Here is a 13132-nt window from a genome sequence, read left to right on the forward strand (position 1 = left end):
AAGTCTGTGAATGGGGAGTACCAATGTCCTCCTGGTACACAGAGCCAAGGGTCCAGACCCAGGACTGGAAAGTATAGGAACACGGTGGCCAGAGGCACGGGGAGGCTCTGACAGAGGGGCAGAGGCAGTGTGCCTCACTGTTCAATGGTTTTTTAAGATACTTGATCTTCATCCAAGGGCAAGGGCCATTGCACATGAAAAAAGTAATAATCCTTTCAACTTTGGTATGGGGTAGATGACTTTTTGATCCCCATTTTTTTAGATGAGGAAACGAAGGCTCAGGGAGAATGGATTTGGAGGAGGGTTGGCTGAGAGGCACTGGTGCTACTTGGGAAGGACTGTCACAGGAGAGCCTGTGAGCTGTGAGGGGCAGGAGCCTGGCCCGGGTGCAGAGACCCCACAGGGCTGCCTGCTTTCGCATCTTCAGCCCTGCCTCTGGTGCATCCCCAGGTCAAACTGCATTCACTTCTGATTTTCTTCCTGAGATATTTTTCAGGATTTGGTGACCCAAGGGAATGCCAGGTTGATGGTTAACTGCACCTGCTAGTCCTTAAGTTACTTTGAAAGATTTTAGAAAGGTGAATATAGCCCACAGGTGCAAGGCCCATCTGGCAAAACTTTGGGTGGATTTCATCTCCCAAACCACCTCCTTACCTGGTGCCCATGTTCAGGGCACATGCTACCTGACTGTATATAGCAGCTCTGGAAAGAGAAGGTCCCCTTCTGCTCAGGCTGAAGGAGAGGCCCACGCTGTGATGAGCTCTCTCCTGCAGCAGCTTGATGACCACAAGCTGGCGGCAGGGGAAAACCTAGAGGTTTTGGGTAGGCACAGGCAAGCAGGCACGGGAGATGTTTCTGCCCTTCCTTTGACACCCAATACAGACTTCTTTGCCTCAGATGTCTCTTCCCCTGTCCTGCTTTCCCATCAAGATTGTGTAGCCTTGGCCTGGCTCGGTGGCTCACGCCTATAATCCCAACACTTTGGGAGGCCGAGGCAGGCGGATCATGAGGTCAGGAGTTCGAGACCAGCCTGGCCAATATGGTGAAACCCTGTCTCTACTAAAAATACAGAAATTAGCCAGGCATAGTGGTGCATGCCTGTAGTCCCAGCTACTCAGGAGGCTGAGGCAGGAGAATCACTTGAACCTGGCAGGCGGAGGTTGCAGTGAGCCAAAATCACAGCAGTGCACTCCAACCTGGTGACAGAGCTAGACTCCATCTAAAAAAAAAAAAAAAAAAAAAAGATTGTCTAGCCTTTTTATCCAGTGCTCAGCATAATATTTGACTCGTATGTGCTTAAATGTAAAATGAGGGGATTTGTTTAGACTTTTCCATCTACGTTGCTATGATTATGGGATTCTTGTTTGACGTAGTTGGTGGGAAAAGTAGGGGACCTGCTCCCTGAAAAGACCTGGAACTTATTGGCTAGTATTGTTACTGGTGATAAAATTGTGACAGGTCTGACCTGCCTCCTAGCTTGTGGTCAGCCCACCCTGGCCCCTGTCTGCTTTGAGAAGGTGGTGGAGCATACGTGGTAATTAACCTACAGTGGTGCCACCGTTGCTGCTTCTGGGTATAGCAGAGCGGTGAGCAACTCTGTCTCCTTTCCAAGCTGGCACCAGCTCAGGAGGAAGCATCCAAGGGGATTCTCATAAGCCGCAGAGAGCTGCCCATGAGTCTGAAAGGGAATTCCTGGGCCAGGTGGCCGCACTCAGCTGACAGCTCCTGCTGGGAGGAATGGTAGCATTTTGGTTTCTTACAATGTTCTCCTCCTCTGGCTCCTTTGAAATGAGAGTTGAAAGAGTCCTGACCAGGGGACCTGCAGGGGGTGGACAGCAAGGCAGGCCTCAATTCTGGAAACAGCACCTCCACACATCACTTCTGGGGATAATTATCTCAATTGCCCTCTTGCAGGCAAAATTCAGAGTCTTTGGAGGGCCTTCGCCTTCCCAAAGCAGCTTAATTTTGGCCTCTGTTCTTCCTGCCTCCTAGGTTTGGTTGTGTGCACATTTAATATAGTTGAAAGCTGACTCCTCTTCCTATTAACCTCCTAGGCTTATCTCACCCTCTGAATAGGGCCTTATAATCCTACACATGAGGCCTCTCTCCCTATGCTCACCAGGAAAAATTGAACTCTCAAGACTGTCCATTTTCTTTGCCCTGTTATGGAAACTTCTCTTCCTTTTGCCATATCCCCCTTTCATCTTGGCTCTAGAAACTATTCCTTTAGGGAGAAAAAGGCAATTCCCTTCCTGCCCTTCTTTTGAACCAAACTTCTGTTTGTGGTCTTGGAAACCATGACAACCTGGCCTAAGAAGCCACCTTGAGCATCTTGGAAGTTAATATTTGAGAGCTGTGTACTCACAACTGTGAGCTCTCTAGCACCTTTCTGTTTTTGTTTTGTTTTGTTTTGTTTTAAGATAGGGTCTCACTTTGTCATCCAGGCTGGAGTGCAGTGGTGCTATCTCCACTCACGGCAACCTCTGCCTCCAGGGTTCAGGAGATCCTCCCACCTCAGCCTTCAGAGTAGCTGGGACTGTAGGTGTGCACCAGCATGCCTGGCTAATTTTTGTATATTTTGTAGAGATGGGGTTTCACCATGTTGCTCCGGCTGGTCTCGAACTCCTGGATTCAAGCGATCTGCCCACCTCAGCCTCCCACAATGCTGGGATTACAGGCGTGAGTCACCGTGCCCGGCCTCTAGCACTTTTTTCCAAAGGGGGACAGAAGCCGGTGATCTGCTGAGAGGAGAAAGTTTCAAACAAAGCAACCGTAGGTAATCCTTCTACAAGTACATTAGCAAAGGAGCAATGTTCTGTGTAGGTTCTAGAGAGTGGATCTGGGCAGCTTTCGCTGGGAATCTGGAGTGATGTTCTGGAGTGTGGTCTATACTTATTTTTCCTGTGCTCTTTTCTTCTTTCCGCTTCTCACAATTACTCAGTTACTCAGTAGACAAGCGTTGGAGGTAGTTATCTTTTCGCTTACACCAACTTTTTTTTCTTTCTTCTCGATATGTTTGTCCTTCTTGCTCGGGTGCTACCTTTTAAAGCCCAAAGTTGGGAATCCAGGGAGCTGCGATGATTAACTGCAGGAGCCCAGTGGAAGAATTCCACAGCCTTAGACGGCAAAATTTCCATAGCCTCACTGCCATGGGACTTCCCCCGCATGAAGGAGCGCGCTCTCTTTCTTGGGCTGGCCATTGGAGGAGGGAGGGAAGAGAGCTGGCTGGCGTGTCCTCAGCTTCTCTGAGGATCTGGCTGCTTACAGAGAGAGGGCCCAGTGACAGGAACCCTAAAGGGAGGAAAGCAACCCCCTCCCCCCACACTGAAAAAGATCCTTCTCTGGTGATGAAGATCTTGCTAATTTGGAACAGCTGGCCAGGGCGTGTTAGACTGGAGGAACTGGGGGGAAGCTTGCTCTGGCAATCTTCTGCAGAAGCAAATGTTAGGCAAATAGCATGAGATGCCTACGAAAGTTTCACTCTGCTTGGATAGGATGCATGATGCTACTCCTCCTCTGCGAGTCCTTGTGTAGTGATGGGGAAAGAGAGAAGAAAGCAGCCTGTCACCAGGGGTTGGATTTTAGCGTCCATATGTCTATTCCCCACCACGCTCTGTAGGCTCAGAGTGGAACGGAGGTGGAACAGTGGAGCCATCTTGCAGCTTGTAGTTGGGTAGGACTAGCTTATTGTGTTCAGTTCTTGAGTTGTCAGCTTCCTTGGGAACCCTGAAAGGAGCCAGGGTCGGACTGTAGCCCCAGGTGCCTTTTCAATCTGTCTAGTCTCCTGGCCACTTCCTTCAACAAGCCACTCCTCTATTTATGCTAGATTGGGAGCTTGGCTGAGCACACTACATCCTGACTTTGGTGGTTTGTTTTGTTTTTTCATTTTTTAGAAGGCTGTAGTTACTGTAACTGACTTTTGTATTTAATCCATGGGAATATTCTCCTATCCCTCCCCCTCCCCTACCTAGAGTCTTCAATGTTAGCTGTTTATCTCTACCTCCAGTGTAGTTAGTTCCTGCATAAATGTTTGACTTAGACAAGCAAGCTCCAGATGGATTGGGGATAATGCAGATTGGCTCATGGAATCTGGTCCCATATGCCTTTGACCCATCATCCGTGACCCCAGTGACACAGATGGGCCCTGGGTTGGTGCTGGCTGTGACAGCCCCACAAGTACCTGACTTGCTTCTCAGCACATTCCTGCTCCTTCCACTATGTGAACCACTGTGGACTAGGACAGGACTGATTGGTTTCAGAAATTATCCAGGCAAGGAGAGTTAAATTCCATCCAATTAGGCTGTCCCTGGAGATGTGGAAAAAGAGAATGAGAGAGACTGAGAGACTGAAATAGACAGATAGGAGAGGAGGAGGTAGGGGAAGGGATACACATAAGTACGGGATAATAAAGTTAGAAGTTTGGGAATGAGGTATAGAGAAAAATGGGGACGTGGAAATAGTTTGGTGCTAGGTATTCTTCTTATGATCTTGGTAGCTCAAGGCTTTTGAAGTGAAATAATCCAGAAAATATCTTATTCTGTTACTTCCTACAAACCTCCCACCACCATCCCACCAAGATTTTGCCTTGGAGGTTGAAGTGTTTAAAGCAGTGTATATGGGAGTTTAGAATCAGCTGGGTTGTGTTCACCTTTGCCTCTCCCTGGAGATTAGATGGATTCCTTCAGTGATGGCTCATCCCCCTTCTATCTGGACCAGAACCTCTCTGACTGTGTCCTGGAGATCAAGGGAGATGTGCCCTCAACCATTCACTCAGTCCGCCAATTTTAAGGTGCAAAGAATGCGGGGAGATGGAGCAAGTGCTGAAGGAATGGTGCCTGGGTCTTGCTGATTGTCTGTGGAGACTGGATCCCTTTCCAGGACTTTTTGTTGTTGTTGTTTGTTTGTTTGTCTTTTTTGAGATGGAATCTCGCTCTTGTTGCCCAGGCTGGAGGGCAATGGCGCAATCTCAGCTCACCACAACCTCTGCCTCCCGGGTTCAAGCGATTCTCCTGCCTCAGCCTCCAGAGTATCTGGGATTACAGGCACGTGCTACCACGCCGGCTAATTTTTTTTTTTCTTTTTCTTTTTTGAGACGGAGTCTCACTCTGTTGCCCAGGCTGGAGTGCAGTGGCGCAATTTCGGCTCACTGCAAGCTCTGCCTCCTGGGTTCATGCCATTCTCCTGCCTCAGCCTCCCGAGTAGCTGGGACTACAGGCGCCCGCCACCACGCATGGCTAATTTTTTGTATTTTTAGTAGAGACGGGGTTTCACCGTGTTAGTCAGGGTGGTCTTGATCTCCTGACCTCGTGATCTGCCTGCCTCTGCCTCCCAGAGTGCTGGGATTCCAGGCGTGAGCCACTGCACCCGGCCAATTTTTTTATATTTTGTACAGACGGGGTTTCTCCATATTGGTCAGGCTGGTCTCGAACTCCTGACCTCAGGTGATCTGCCTGCCTCAGTCTCCCAAAGCGCTGGGCTTACAGGCGTGAGTCACCGTGCCTGGCCCCTTTCTGGGACTTTCATGCTTTCCCTTCCCTTGGAAACGGAAGCACGCTGGATGGAACAGAGAGAGGTGGCTCAGTCATTAATTGCACAGGTTAGGCCAGGCTCTGGAGCTGAGGTTGGGATAAAGAGGTGATGACACAACCTTTCTGCTCACTTGTAAGAAAAATACACAATACTCTCCACTTTCTCTCCCCTGAGAGACTTTCATCAACAATGACCAGCTGGGGCTGAGTCACCTATTTGCCTGCCCTTTGTCTCTTTCAACAATGAGCCCTGTGTCCATCACTGTGGATGTGAGCCCTTTGAATAGATGTTCTTTCTAGTCCATGGGTTTTGGAAGCTCACTCTACCTTGGGACACTGAAACATGTCTGCATCTCTCTTTGTCTTTTTATGTCTTCCCAAGTAATGGCCACTCTGCTTGAGTTCATGCTCTTTCTTATTTTTTAATTTTTTTTTTTTGAAATTGAATCTCACTCTGTCACCCAGGCTGGAGTGCAGTGGCACAATCTCAGCTCACTGCAACCTTCATCTCCCTGATTCAAGTGATTCTCCTGCCTCAGCCTCCCAGGTAGCTGGGAATACAGGCATGTGCCACCACACCTGGCTAATTTTTGTATTTTTGGTAGAGACGGGGTTTTGCCATGTTGGTCAGGCTAGTCTCTAACTCCTGACCTCAGGTGATCCACCCGCCTTGGCCTCCCACAGTGCTGAGATTACAGGTGTGAGCCACCGTGCCCAGCCAAGTTCATACTCTTAAGCTTAGGAAGAGAAGCACAGCTTATCTGGAACCTTAATTCATGGTTAGTGCCTTTCCATCAGCCTATACCCAACAGTCCAGGACTATACCTTTTTTATCTCTGGACCCTTTCCTCACCTCTCCCTTCTCTCTTCCTACCCTATAGGAACTAGGATGCTGGTGATAGTTGGTTTGACAGGTTTAGAAATAGTGCCTGCTCTGCTCTTTTGACCTCAAGGTGCTGCCAAGACTGATTTTTATCCCAAGTTCTGATTTCTCCAACAAGAGCTTATGAGCTAACCAGGGCTGTCAGTTAGGACTTTGACCTCTCCTGGGGCACCAGAAGGATGCTTCCCTGATGGGAGCATCAGTGTCCTCCCCCTTCTTCTGCCCTCTCTCCTCCCCGTGGGGAGTGTTCTCATCTATATCCTTTCTGAGCCATGGTGGCATCTGGGAGACATTCAGTTATCTTATGAGATGGGACGAAATGGAACAGTCTATTCTATTTGTTCTTTTTAACACTGCCCTAACTTTATTTTTATCTGGTTAATATGTCTGTCAGCAGTAAGAGGTTTTTAATCTCCTAATAAGTGTATACCCATCCAAAAGAAGCTGGAATAAGGTGGAGAAAAGGGGTTGATAAATTCCTGCAGCATCTTTATATTCCAACTAGATGTTTCTGAAAGGTGACTCTTTCTCTTACTCACATGCTGTTTAGTGATTGACGACCTATAGCATATTTATTAGTCAGTTCACGCTTTCAGCTCAGTTGTGTGTGTGTGCATGCCTGTGATTAATCACCACATGGACTTGTGACTCCCACTTTCTTGACCTTCATTTTTTTTCTTTATTTTGTTTAGATTTAAAAAAATAGGTCTCGCTGTGTTGCCAAGGCTGAACGCAAACTCCTGAGTTCAAGCAATCCTCCCTCCTCAGCCTCCCAAAGAGCTGGGGTTATAGGCGTGAGCCACCGTGCCTGCCTCTCCTGCCCATCTTGAACCATCTATGGCCATTATTTCTTTTCTTCTTTGCTATTTTAGTTTTGGTTGAGGGAGTCAAGGCAGAGGGCCATAGTGCTTCCCTCCAATAGATGCAGACTGACCTCTGATCACTCCTTAACACCCCTCGGCCAAAAACCTTTCCCATGTCTCTGGTGCCTGAGACATATGTGTCTAGGAAGGAATCAGCCGCACTGTTACTCATCCATCAGCATCTGAACCTCGCATGCTGACTCCGACTCCGTGGTGCTAATGGTCCTCACCACACCTTGACTAAAATCTTGAGTCTTTCTGTGCAGAAGTAGCCCTTCACCCCAAAGCTAAGGAGAAAGGATTGGATGAAAGTTCTCTGTGGAAGTGGAGGAAACATGTGTCTCCTCAGAGGCACCTTTAGAGGTGGTTCCCTGCAACCCTCCAGCTAGAGTGAGCAGGCTCCTTGCCTGGGGGGAGGGGTGGGGGCTTCGAAGCTCTCCTCCCACCACCCTGGTGAATCCTCCGCATCTTCCTCCCTTGATACTGGCAGCTGGTGGGGGCTGGGGTAATGGAGGAGTGCTGCTGTTAGAGCAAGAAGACCAAGTGGCTTTGTCTCTTCTCGGTAATATAAGTGCAGTGAGGTGAGAAGACCCTGGGGTTTGGCATTTCTCCTTGAGGAGCTGAGCCAGAGGCAGGGCTTTGGTTCCTAAGTGATTAGAGGCCTGTGTGGCCAGAGGCTGCACATTCCCTTTTGGAAGGGAGCTCTCCCATACTCCTTGCTTCCATCTTCCCCTTCCTGGCTCAAGTCATAGGCTCTATTTTCTGGCTATCCTCTTTTTGTTCCTGAGAAAGTTGTGGTGGCTCTTTTTTTTTTTTTTTTTTTTTTTTTAAGCTGATTTAGGGGGTTGGGAAAGGAAAACTTTAAAAGTAAAATAATAAAAAACAGACCACTCTGCCATTACAGGCACATAAATAGCTTTGCCGTCACTGGGCTGCACACTCGCTTTGCCATAGCAACCTAAAGCGACTGTTTATAACAGCCTGTCAACTGGCCTGGAAACCAGCAGCTGCTGCTGGCCGGCCTGGCCTCGGAGCAGCAGGCAGGTACTCCCTGAGAGGTGTTATGGAGGCGGTGGGTCTGGCGCTTCTTGTGGAACCGTGGGCAGGGGAAAGGCAGCCTGGGTTCCAGAGGCGACCGGGGCAGTAATGTTTTGGGAGCCAAAGTGAGCAGCGGGTGTCTTTTGTCTTCCTTTTCCCCTCACCTGTGTATGGGCCCCAGCATAGCTCATCTCCTGTGGAGATAGAAGACAGGGCTGGGAGGGCATTTGCTCCACCGGAACCTGAAAGGGGCCTGGGTGTCTCTCTGAACCTCACGAGGTGGCTTGTTTTAACTTTTCAAATAGACTTTGGCTTCTGTTGTAGCCTGTTGAGTGACATCCTTTCAAGTCTGTTTTCTCAAAGACTGAAAAAAGTGGGCTTTTTCGGGGCTCTATCTGGGAAAGGGGGCTGTCTGGAGATGAATGGAAGCAGAGATTGGCAACCCGGAAGGACTAGCGGAGGGAGAGGGAAGAGCGAAGGAAATACATGGCAAGACCTTCCGGTGCCTTCCCATGTCAGCCTGGAGCTGAAGGGGTTCATGGAAATGCTTTGGAACCTCGCAGCATTTTCAAAGTGTGGTCCCCAGACCAGAAGCAACCGCTCACCCTGTTAAGGAACTTGTTAGGAATGCACCTTCCCAGGTCTCATCTCCGTTCTTCTGCACCAGAAACTCAGGAGTTGGCAGGGAGGGGGCCAACAGGTTTGCCCCAGTTCTCCAGGAGATCCTTGTGCTCACTCTGGGTTTGAGAACCACGGCTCGAAAGCATTACTCAAGTGCAAGAAAGCATGATCAGTCCACTTTCCAAAGCCCGAGGCTGACTGAATGAATCCTGTCTGTGCAATGTGTGAACAAGGAAGAGTAAAACAGGCGCAGAGGGGTGGCAGGTTATTAGGGATCGTTCCTGGCCCCCTTTTTTAATAAGCACTGTCTTTTCAGCATGGAGCCCTCGCTCATTTGCCTGTGACTTCCAGGAAACCGGCCCAGAGAAGGCTGGAATAGGTAAAGTGGGGATGGGAGGTTCTCTGTACTCTGTACAGGTGAGACTGTCAGAGGAGAGAAAGGGAATGGGAGCAGGCAGGCCTGATGACCAGTATGGGACATGCTGACTAGTGTCTGGGCCACAGGAATGTTGTTTTGCGTCCTCTCCTGCTGAATGCCTGGGGGCAGAGCAGCTGCCCCTGGTGCTCCCTTTTGGTGGATGAGATGTGGCCTCCTCAGTCTGTGGCCAGGCAGCTTCTTCCCCCTTGTCCTGAGGGCTCCACCAGAACCTGAAGCCTGGGAACAACCAGGTCCCGACCCAGTAGCCCAGGGAGATGACCCCTCTCCATGAGCATAACATGATTCTGCTGAAATTCGTTTCTAAAAATAACCTAGGATCCGATCCAGCTGCTAAAAAGCCCCTTTGTTCCCTTGAAACCAGAATATGGAAAGCCACAGCAGCCCCAAGACAGACAGTCTATGTAGTCCAAGGGAGTGCATATACGAAATACTTGAATGCTGCTGCCAGAGGACAGGCAGTCTATGTAGTCCAAGGGAGTGCATATACGAAATACTTGAATGCTGCTGCCGGAGGGCTGCGTCCTGTCTGTGGCCTAGAAGCTTCCTGCCGCAGCTCTGAGGAGTGAGAAGCAGTTATCCTTGCTAACTCTTATCCTGAGTGAACGGGGTCAGGAGAGGCTGCCAGTACCCCTTTTGTTAAACAACAGACCTTCCACCTGAAGGTGGCTCTTGTCCTCCTTAAACAACTGAAGGAAATGGTGAGTGCTGCTGTTTCATCCTCTACATTTTTTTGAGCTCTAGCTTGCTGTGAACACCCCTACCTCCACCCCATACACCCTCTGAGTCATTGGAGGACACAGAGGTGACCCAGGCCAGTGTGACTCACACAATTTGAAAGAGGTTGGCTTTTCCAAGGCTCTGGGCCTGAGGGACTGCCCTTCTTCATCTTGATAAATTTTTTTTGAGATGGAGTTTCACTCTGTTACCCAGACTGGAGTGCAGTGGTGCGATCTCAGCTCGCTGCAACCCCTGCCTCCCAGGTTCAAGCGATTCTCCTGCCTCAGTCTTCCATGCAGCTGGGATCACAGGCATGTAACACCACACCTGGCTAATTTTTTTTTTTTTTTTTTTTTTTTTTTGAGACGGAGTCTCGCTCTGTCGCCCAGGCTGGAGTGCAGTGGCCGGATCTCAGCTCACTGCAAGCTCTGCCTCCCGGGTTTACGCCATTCTCCTGCCTCAGCCTTCCCGAGTAGCTGGGACTACAGGCGCCCTTTTCTTTTTTTTTTTTTTTTTTTGAGATGAGGTCTCACTCTGTCTCCCAGGCTGGAGTGCAATGGTGCGGTCTTGGCTCACTGCAGTCTCCACCTCCCGGGTTCAAGCAACTCTGTTGCCTCAGCCTCCTGAGTAGCTGGGACTACAGGCATGTGCCACCACACCTGGCTAATCTTTTGTATTTTTAGTAGAGATGGGGTTTCACCATGTTAGCCAGGATGGAATTTTTGTATTTTTAGTAGAGACGGGGTTTCGCCATGTTGGCCATGCTGGTCTCAAACTCCTGACCTCAGGTGATCTGCCCACCTCGGCCTCCCAAAGTGCTGGGATTACAGGCATGAGCCACTGGCCTCTTCTTGATAATACTGATGCCATTTCAAGATGGAGCCAGTGGACAGGGGTCGGGGGACAGCAGTACCCTCCCAGCTACATTCCTGCTTCCTCCCACCACACTGTTTCCCTGCCCATGCCCTGGAGCCTTCTGTCTTCATCTTGGTGGTTCTTAGAGCCTGTGACATGGGTTGGATCTTAGCAGACCAGGTGATCAGGATCAGGCTGTCAACCTTGGGTCCATTCTTGGTATCGCTGTTTGGAGAAAGCTTTTGCTATCTGTGGATCCTAACTTCTCCCTGCCTTCTGAAGGCATCTGGCCAGAACTGGTAAGTTTTGCCACCATTGTCACTACACAGCATATCCTAGACAACACAGCCACTCCAAGACTGAGAAGTGTTTTTATTTTTTGGATCTCAGATCGCCATAGATAATGCTCCAGTGAACATCCTTGCACATGCCCCCTCCAGGCCCTGGACGAGAATTTCTTTGGAAGATGTAGCCAGGACTAGATGACTGGGTCCACAGCATGCACAGATGTAGTTTGACCAAAAAGTACCAGGTGGTTCTGGGGAGGAGGGATGAATTCTGGATTCCTGAGACCCAGGGGCTAGGAGTGACACTTTTTCTCCAGATAGATGCTTTGACTTTAGCACTACGTTTTGCGGTGGAATTGAAGAAGGTGCTGTCAGAGTAGCAGACTTGGAGAGGGGAAAGTAAGTGAGGGAGGTCCATGGATACCACATCCTAACCAGAAAGTGGTGTTCTATCTTCAGAAGGAGAGAACTGAACCTGCGAATGACATCCTCTCAAATCTGTTTTCTCAAAGACTAAAAGGATGTGGGCTTTCCTTGGGTCTCTGGGAAAGGGGGCTGTCCTGAGATGACTGGAAGCAGAGATCAGCAACCTGGAAGGACTAGAGGAGGGAGAGGGAAGAGCAAAGGAGACATGAACCAGAACCCAGAACTTCAGGATGGGAGTACCCCACCCCCAGGAGGCTAAGTTCTAGGGGCTAGCTGAAAATTAGCATCAGATTCCCTGACCAGGCCATGGTATACTATCCCATGGTGAGGCCAGAGGCCTGGCTTGGTGTACCCGCCCTCACCTGGCTTCCTGGGTTGGATGTGGCTGTTGGATGATGATGACAAGTAGTGCCACCCACCACCTGAACTTTAGCCAACACATGCTGCCTCTGACCTTGTTCCCATGCCTCCAAAGGGCTTCAGTAGGCTGAAGGAGGGCATGTGCTCTGGTCTGCTTCTGCAAACCAGTTGGCATTTAAGGAGCAATTAGGGCAGGGCAGACTTGGGGAGGGAAGGAAGAACCCAGGATTGTGATGAGGATGGCTGTCAGACCTGAGGGATGGGAAGTGGCCAGGGTGAACTAGAATCTGGGTCATGGAAATAAGGAGCCTGTGATGAGGAGGCGGGCAGAACAGCCTCTGCCCGAGACTCACACCTCTGGAGAGAAGGGCTAGCCAGGGATGTTTTAGGCTAGGCAGCCTACCATGGTCAGGTTCTTGCCAGCTTTCTTGATAGGGCACGGTCCTTTTGGAAGTGTCAGAGTGCCAGAGAGGAGTAGAGCTTAAACCCTCCCAGGTAGTACACAGGAAACAGCCCTGCTGGAAAAAAGACAGAGAACGCAGAGCAGGATCTCCCTCTGTGCTTCTCCCAGATCACCATGGGGAGCAAGGCCAAGGGCATGAGATGACTGAGTGGAGGAAGCCCTCATCCCCACCGCTGGGCTCTCCAGGCAGGAATTGGATATGCTTGGACTCACAGCAATCTAGAGCCCAGTGCTTTCTGGCTTGGGGTGGGGGTGGGGTGAGGGGAGGGGAGGAAAAAGGGGAGGAGAGGGTATCTGTTCCCAAAAAGCTTTGGGTCTATCTCTATGCCTTCCCAGAAAGTTCACAAGAGGTAGATATTTCCCTGACCTATTTCAGAGCCTTTTAGGAGTCAGGAACAAGGGACAGATGGGTTTATGTGAGCCTTCTTTTCAAGGTTTAGGAAGTAAGTTCATAGCTTTGTTTCCATTTTTTTATATCATTGTTCTCGTACTTGAGGCAAGGTGGCTTTGGATTCAGATTAGGGCACAAATCCTGGCTCTCTGAATCTATATTTCCCTGCTATAAGATGAGAGGTCCTTCTTATAGGGTTGTTGGTGAGAATTCAGTGAAACAGTATATGTAAGACTGATAATAGCTACAGTGTGTGGACCA

General features: G+C 49.6%; 1 protein-coding gene across 12 annotated transcripts in view; it reads left to right on the forward strand.

Moving 5' to 3' along the window:
* ATP2B4 (ATPase plasma membrane Ca2+ transporting 4) overlaps window positions 1–13132 on the forward strand; it is a 114875-nt gene that overhangs the window by 39840 nt on the left and 61903 nt on the right. Inside the window, exon 2 of one of the 12 annotated variants that reach the window (XM_065539961.1) lies at window positions 2585–2776. The exons of the other annotated variants lie outside the window; for them this stretch is intronic. The gene's annotated coding sequence lies outside the window, so the exon portion shown is untranslated. The remainder of the gene's footprint in view (window positions 1–2584; window positions 2777–13132) is intronic. 12 annotated transcript variants of the gene reach the window in all.

This window comes from Macaca fascicularis, chromosome 1 (genome assembly GCF_037993035.2).
Source record: "Macaca fascicularis isolate 582-1 chromosome 1, T2T-MFA8v1.1".
Lineage (NCBI taxonomy): Eukaryota > Metazoa > Chordata > Mammalia > Primates > Cercopithecidae > Macaca > Macaca fascicularis.